Raw genomic sequence first — 8,604 nt, forward strand, 5'->3', positions numbered from 1 at the left:
AAGGTAAATATATAAAAATTAACATCTGATCTGTACAATATATGGAAAGAAATAGATAATGGATAAAGATTCCATTATAATGGCAACAAAACTATTAAATTCTTATGAATAAATATAATGAGGCATAAGACCTATATGATCTAGAGACCTATAAAAGACCTATAAAATATTTTTGGAGGTGTTGAAAACAAGATTCTGAACAAATGAAAAGGTATATCACATACTTTATTGGAAATTACTGTATAAACATAATGTAAGTCTAGTTAGAATCTTAACAGGGCTTCTTAGGGATTGGCTAAACTATGATTAAAGCAATGGTAACAAAGAATAAATGCCTGAGGCCCACTCAGAGCTCTCTGTGCTGCTCCCCAGTCATAGCCTCTGGTCCAGCTCCAACAAGGCAAAAGTCTCCAGTCCGACAGAGACTAAGTTATGCATCAAGTCCCTGACTGCTGTGTTCCAGGGGACACGGGGGAAGATGGTAATAACTGCAGACTCTCCAAGAGCGAATTCCTAAGCTTCATGAATACAGAACTGCTGTCTTCACGACGAGCCAGAGAACCACATCATGCAGAAACAGGACCTCAACAGTGATTGGCAGCCAGATTTCTAAGAATTTCTTAGTCTTCTTGGCAGCATGCCTGTGGCTTGCCATGACTATTTTATCATGGCTACCCATTCCCAGAAGCAAATGCGAGGAGCCCTTGGGCCTGGCCTCCAAACCCACCCTCTTTCTTTCCAGCTCCCCAGTCATCATCTCCTCATGGCCCACATATACCCCAAGCCCAGCACAGCCACCACCCCATGCAGGCTACTTCTGCTGGTAGTAATAATAAAACAATATAGTTTTTAAAAATAAAAACTAAAAGCCTGAGAAAACCCAGTAAGTGTAAGAAAAAGAACAGTAGGCATGGATTTGCCTTATCACTGTAATAAGTATAGAACAACCAATCATAAAAATAAATTCCAGAAGCATTAAACATTTAGATGTGAAAAATTAAATAAAAATCAAGTGTGAAATCTTGGACTACATGTACAGACTTGGGGTGGGGAGATAATCGTAACCAAAACAGGAAACACACTTCTCTGCAGGCACAGATACACTTAGTTAACTATATAAACACTACTAAGACCTCTTTATGTGCTATAAATATTTAACTCTCTATCTGTATTGCAAATTCTTTTCCTCAAATTTATTTGTCTATTCACTTTTTTCTGGTATTTCTTGCCAAGAAATAGTAAGACAAATAAATATGGAAAAGAAATTTGCAATACAGATGAAGAGTTAAATATCTATAATATACAAAGAACTCTCAAAAATAAAATAAAAAAATAAACAACCTAAAAGAAAAAATGAGCAAAGAATATGAGCAGACAATTCATAGAAGGGCAAATCAAAATGGTTGAGAAACATAAAAAAGCTGCTCAAACACTTTAGTGGTCGAGAAAAGGTAAGTTAAAGTACAAGAGATATCATGTTATATTTACCAGACTGATAAAGATTAAAAGGAAGATAATATCATTGCTGGCAGAAATATAGGGATGAGGCAAGGGTTAAGATATGTTCATACTTTGCTGTTGAAAATAGAACTATTTTAGCTTTTGGAAAGCAATCTGGTAATATCTCTTAAAATTTAAACTCCACATACTCTTTAGCCCAGCAATCCCACTCCTAGCAATGTATTTTATCATTTGTTAAAACCTATGTACAAAAATGTTTTACTGTAGCTTATGTGATGGCTAAAAGTCAAAATTACCAGTATCCCTCAACTTTGAATAAGCTATGGCAAATCCTCAGCAAAAAAACATTATGAAAAAATGAATTAGACTGATGCCAGCTAACTTGTAGGGATTTCCACAAGATATTGCTGAGAGAACAATGCAAAATGCAGAAGAATGTGTATAACCTGATCCATTTGTTTATACAGCAAAGAATGACAAAATATGAATGAATACATACTTGTGATGTTGATGCATATGTGTGTGTACAGGTGGACAGATGATGACAGATGGTTATATGAATTTGGAGAAATGTATGAATGACACAAAACAGGTAGCTAACATGATTAGAACAATGCAAAAGGATGAAAGGAATGGAAGTGAGAAGCAAGCAAACAGAAAAGATGGAAGAAGGGCTGCACTAAAAAAGAAATCGGTGTGTATAAGATCTTATCTATGTTGAGTCTGTATCTCAATGCTTAAAATGTCAGGAAAAGAAAAGATAGGTCTGTGTCTTCCTCTTCGTAATAATGCTGATGCTATCTTGTTAAGTGAAAAAAGCAAGTTGCAGAGTGTAGCACGCTACTATTCTATTTCAATAAAAACTGAGAGACAAGTCCAGCCCTTGTCTATGTATATTTATAATTGTGTAAGTTTGTTGAGCAAGGAGAACACTGTGAAAGGATACACCAGGTGGGTAATTAACAATGGTTATTGCATGGTGGGGCGGGGCTAGGGATGATAGTTTTCACTTTTCACATCTTTGTATTGATCGTTTATTTCACTTGTCACAATAAGCACATATTACGTTGATACTTTCAAACATCAATACAGAGAAAAAAAAACCCCTAAAGTAATAATGGGTTTCTTTCTCTCTCCATCTAAGTTCCTCCCTGAATATGTGGCTTTGAATGTGGCCCAGTGCCCCACACTCCACCTGCCACCCTGTCCTGGTCTACCTCACACGGTGTAGACGCCTGAGTCCCCTTTGTAGAGAGAGTTGAGGTTAACTTTCCACAAAAGTCCTGGGTGGTGGTCAAATATCAGGGGATGTGTCTGGGTGTCTGTGAGACTCTTTGGAAAATCTGGGCCACTTAAGGATTTGGCTAATCCAGAGAACTCAGAGGAAACCGCGATGGGGCCCACAACTCTACAGATTGACACACCCAAGTCTCAGCTCTGGCCTGGCCAATTCTTCCCGTTAAAGCACATACACTGATTGTGGCTCTATAAAAATAACAGTGTGTGCCTACAAGGCCTGGAGAGGAACCGAGGAGAAATGGACCCTAGCTTGTTGAGGCTCATTACCTTACGCCCTATAATCCTTTCTAACACTCTAGATGAGTATCACCTTCATTTTATAAAGAGGAAGACAGAGCACCAGAGTTTAATTAGCATGCTGAAGCCTATATAGCTGGTCAATTGTCAGGTTGAAGCATATGAATTGCTAGTCTAACTTTAGATTGTTTTTGATCTACAAAATCTCTAATAGTTAGGACATAGTTTTGGCTGCTACAACAGAGACCCAAGTAATAATGGTTTAAACAAGTGTATTTCTCTCCCTTATCAAAGTTTGAACTGCTCTCTGTCATTACTAGGACTTCAGGCTGCTTCTTTCGTATTTTCCTGCCCTCCCAAGTGTTGCCTGTAGTCTAAATGGAGCAAGTCAGTTGGTCCCGACCTCCGCTTTACAGCAATGGGGAAGGGAGAGAGAGGAAAGGGCAAGAATGAGGGTAAACATCTACCTTTTAAGAACACAACCCAGAAGTTACACTTTTATCCTGTTCACCGCTCATTGGCCAGAGGCTGGTCAATGATCACACTCAGCTGCAAGCAAGTCTGGGAAATGTAGTCTTGTGCCCTTCTGAAATTCTATGACCATGGAAGAATGGGAGTATATATCCTGGGGGACACTTGGTGTGTCTGCTACAGTGGAAAGAGGGCTTTCTGAGGTCTGTGCGTGGATTTGACTACCTGCAAAGCTCATTATCTGACCACTGAACCACAATAAAAATGGTTAGGATGCTACTTGAGGTGAATTTTTTATTTTTCTAACAGTCTTCTGTTGGGCAAGAAGATCATTCTTAGGAGTTCTCTGAGGGTTATTCTTCCAGCTTCAAACTCATTCCCACAATTTTTCCAAGGCCAAAATAGATCACTTGCTGCCCAAGAGGTAAAAGATAACAAGATAAATGGTACGTGTTCATATGTGTATACACACACACACACACACACACACACGGCCCTCTGGCATCTTTGAGTCTCCAAAGACAGTTGCTTCATAAGTGATATAAATTGGGATTTTGAGGTTCAGCGTCTCTGTAGTGTTTGTAAGATTAGGGCTCTAACAAAGACATTTCCTTATCCCTTTGTCCAGGTATGTGTCTGGAGGGCTGCCTTGGTGTGTGTGGTGTGGGGTGGGGTCTGGGGGGGGGGGGGTGTGGTCACTATAGACTCTGGGCACAGCTCAGGGGCAAATGCCTAAATCCCACCATCTGAGTCATTCCCCACTGTGTTCTACCCCCCCAATGATAGAATGTTCTGGAAGATTTCATCCATCAAGCTGTCATTTAGTATGCAAAATCTTCCTATACAGGACAAAAGGTGGCCAACACATATATGGTAGCTTCAGCGCTTTCCTATTTTTACGGAGATATATTTGGCTACAACTGTTATTTTAATGTCAAGAATAATTTGAGGAAGTGCAATGTTTTATGTTAGTATTAGAAGAGAACTTTCCTATTAGAAGGGACTTTCCTATTTCTTAAACTGTAATATTACTGAATATTTATAGTACAGTTTTCATCTTCTTTGAAAAAACATTTACATAAGTAATTTTTATTTAAAGTGTTAGAAAATACAGAAAAAGGAAAAAAAGGAATAAATAACTCTACTCCCCAAAGACAATAACCAAAACTTTGGAGAACATTTTCATTACTTTATTTTAAGCACACATTTACATAAATATGAAAGTATTTGTAATACAATAGAAACGTTAGAAGAATATCTATGATGAGTTATTGCTGAATAAACAAGTCTGGTAAGTGGATGCAGATGGAACCAAACTGAAGAAAGTCCAAGGAGAGGCCAACTCAAAAGGCCTAAAGGATTTTAATTTTAACTCATGAGCTTTTGGGGGAAAGTACTCAACCAAATCCACCGTAAATCCTATTGTTAAACAAAGACAGACTTCCTTCTTCAGTATAAGCAGTCAGAGAAAAAAAATCACCATGTATGTGAAAAGATTCAATAGTTCAATAGTCCACCAGAAGGATTTATTCTGAGGAATTGGAAGAAACATTCCCTAACGAATCAAACATGAAATGGGAGAAAACTTTTAAGCAAAGTCCTGAAGATATATTTTTAGTGAGACTTGAGAAGTTATTGCATTTATGAAAAGATTTCATTGTGGGAGATTATGTTTTAATTTGAAACACAGTTACAAAGCCCAATTTAAAAATGCAATGTCCCCTAATAAACTGCTGGGAATTGAGATGCATGGCTGGAAGTCATGAAAGGAGAGCCCTCTTGCTGCCCGATAGAAGAACACACAGCCACTTAAAAAGTAGAGCTTCCCCACTCCAGATTCAGGCAAAGGAACATATTTACCGGGATGCACTCAGCATCTCCTGTAGCAAATTACAGAACAAATGAATTGCTCAACAAATAAACTTCAAGGAAGAGAGAGAGACTTATCAACTAATACCAACAATGAAGAGTGGACAATTATTTGGATCCTATTTCAAATGTTTATGAGACAATTGGAAATTTGAACACTGACTAGATATTTGATCATATTAAATAAATGCTGTTAATTCTTTAACAATATAATTGTTTGTGGGTTTTTAAGCTATCTTTTAGTGGTAACTACTGAAATATTTGTAGATGAAGTAAAATGTCTGTGATTTTATCAAAAACTATGGGGGAGGGAAAGTTGAGGGGTGTAGGTGAAACAAGATTGGCCAGAAGTCGATACCTGTTAGGTTGGGTGATGAGCATGTGGGGGGTTATTACACTGTTCTACTTTTGCGTATGTTTGAAAATGACCAAAACAAATTGTTTAAAAATTGCACTATCTGAAGACATTAGCAAGAGATTCTAGAAAACCCCGTCAGTGACTTAGATCATTGCTCAGGAAATTCTCCCATAACTTAGAGGAAGTGGAAAAAGACAGTATGAGTGAAACTATATGAAAATGAGAGGCCAGACCTTAGGAGATGCAGTGTGAAAGTAAAATCAGAATTCCAGAAGGAGGTGTGAACAGAAACAACAGAGGACAAGCAAGAACCTTTATTTAAAAAAAGTTTCCATTACTGGTTTCTTCTTTAACCAATGAGTTATTTAGCAACGTTTTTTATATATACAGATTTTTTAAATTTAATTTTTTATTAACTTACGGCTTAATTTTGTATAGTGAACAAGTTCCGTCTGATACTATTTCTGAAAATAGTTTGAATGCCTAGAACAAGAACAGCTATAGAAACTACCGAGTGCTTGTGAAGAGTGTGTATTTTTAATTGCTGGATGCTGAGTTCTAAACATGCCCTTTGGTTACTTTGCTTAGTTTTTGTCCGCCTAACCTACCAAAAGGGAAGTGTTGGAATCTCCCACTGGCAGGTGGATTTATCCATTTCTTCCTATAGTTCTATCTATTTATACAGCTTGAATTTTGAGGCTGTCTTATTAGGTGCATGTATTTAAATTTGATTCCTCTTTGTAAATTGAACCTTTCTATCATTACATCATAAACCTCCCAATCCTTACGCTTTTTGCCTTAGGATTTATTTTGTCTGAAAATAATGTAATATAGATGGTTAATATTTGCCCCGTGTGATTTTTCCCCCATCTTTTTACTTCCAATTTTGCCTGTCCTTATGTAAACCAGTGCTTCTAAAGATATCTGTGGTGAAGAATCAATTGTTTTTTTGTTTTTCCCAATCCATTATAGGCTCTAAGACTTTTGTAAAATATTTTTTAAAATAATAAATTAATAAAATTCTGGAAATTTATTTTACAAAAATTAAAATACAAGCCAGATATTTTAGTATTAGATTTCACACACATAAAATGACAAATTTCTTAGAAAATTTTATAAACTTTTAAAAAGTTTCTAAGACACTATCATCTTCTGAACATATCTGTTGCAGCCTTCAACAATCATAGCCACACTTTTGAACATCAGTGTTGTAAACAGCACATATCAGGATTTTGTTCTGCTATCTGGTCTAACAGTCTGCCTTTTAATTGGCACGTTTGGTCTATTGATGGTTATTGGTACACTTGGGTCTGTTTTCGCTCACCTCTGTATGAGGTCTGACAATTAAGTTCACAAACTCATCCTAGAAAATGTTCTACATACTTCATTGCTGAATATCACTGCGGTCACCTGCGAAGTACTCCCCTAGGGAAGCTATGCACCGATGCCAGTGCCTAGTCCACCCTGCAAAGCAATTTCAGAACGCTTTTTCTGGAATGGCCATCAGAGCTGTGTCGTATTACCCTTGATGTCCTGAATGTCATTGAAATGTCTTCCTTTCAATATTTATCTTTGGGTAAAGAAAGAAGTCATTGGGGTCCAGATCAGGTGAGTAGGGAGGGTGTTCCAATACAGTTATTTGTTTACTTGCTAAAAACTCCCTCACAGACAGTGTCATGTGAGCTGGTGTATTGTCGTGATGCAAGAGCCATGAATTGTTGGCGAAAAGCTCAGGTCGTCTAACTTTTTCACGCGGCCTTTTCAGCACTTCCAAATAGTAAACTTGGCTAACTGTTTGTCCATTTGGTACAAATTCATAATGAATAATCCCTCTGATATCAAAAAAGGTTAGCAACATTGTTGCAACAAATTCGCGAATTTGTCGGACCTCGTAGTCTCCTCTTCCCCCATCACCAAGTTGATGTGGTCTTGAATTATAATTTGAGATTATGGGTACTTTTTCTTTCCTTTGGCCCTCGCTTTATAATGACAGTTTGTGTCCCCCAGAATTCCCATGTTGAAATCTAATCCCCAATGTGATGGTATCTAGACGTGGAGACTCCGGGAGGTGATTTGGTCATGAGGTTGGAGCCCTCATCAGTGGCATGTCCTCATAAAAGAGGCCCCAAAGGATGGATCCTTTACCCCTTCCACCAGGTAAAGACACCTGCAGAAAATGCCTATCTATGAACCAGGAAGCAGGTCCTCACCAGACACCGAATCTGTCAGTGCCTTGGCTTCCAGTCTCCAAAATGATGAGAAATATTTGTTTCTGAGCCACCCAGCCTACGGTTTTCTGTGATAACAGACAGAACGGACAAAGAAACCAGGTTTACCAAGGTATTTCTCGCTCACCTTTCCCTCAGTTTACCTCCTATGGCACTTCCTAAGTTTTATTTTTTCTCATATTTAAGTACTTCATCCAAAATACGTAAATGGGGGCCTTTGAGTGGTTAGACGTAAAATCCTAAGTTCCAAGTTCTTTTCCTTCAGTTCTTAAACATGTAACTGCACAAGCAGTGCTGTTGCTGGAAAATTTGAATTAGTCCCAGCTTTTCAGGCTGTTCTGCTCATTCTCTCTGGAAGCTTTCAGAATGATCTTTGTCTTTGTTCATCTTAAATTTTACTACCTGGCAGTGAAGAGGGATGAATACATTCTACATATGCAGCAACATGAAACAATCTCACAACAAACGTGATGATACATACACTGTATCATTCCTTTTACATAATGCTCAAAACCATGCAAAACTAACACTAAATAGTAAATTGTTTAGGGATGCGTATCAATGGTAAGCTTGTGAAGAAAAGCAAGGAAAGGATACACCCAAAATCCACGAGGTGTTTCTCTCTTGGTGAGGGAAGGGAACACAGCAGGAGGTCCACAGGATGGGGGCAGGGGTGAGGGT

General features: G+C 38.0%; 1 pseudogene; it reads left to right on the forward strand.

The window, feature by feature from the left end:
• The first annotated feature begins 268 nt into the window (after positions 1–268).
• Positions 269–827, forward strand: LOC141568069 (protein S100-A11 pseudogene; annotated as a pseudogene).
• Positions 828–8,604: the final 7,777 nt, after the last annotated feature.

The sequence above is a fragment of the Rhinolophus sinicus genome, chromosome 13 (assembly GCF_057876585.1).
Source record: "Rhinolophus sinicus isolate RSI-liver-muscle chromosome 13, RSI-T2T, whole genome shotgun sequence".
Taxonomy (NCBI): Eukaryota; Metazoa; Chordata; class Mammalia; order Chiroptera; family Rhinolophidae; genus Rhinolophus; species Rhinolophus sinicus.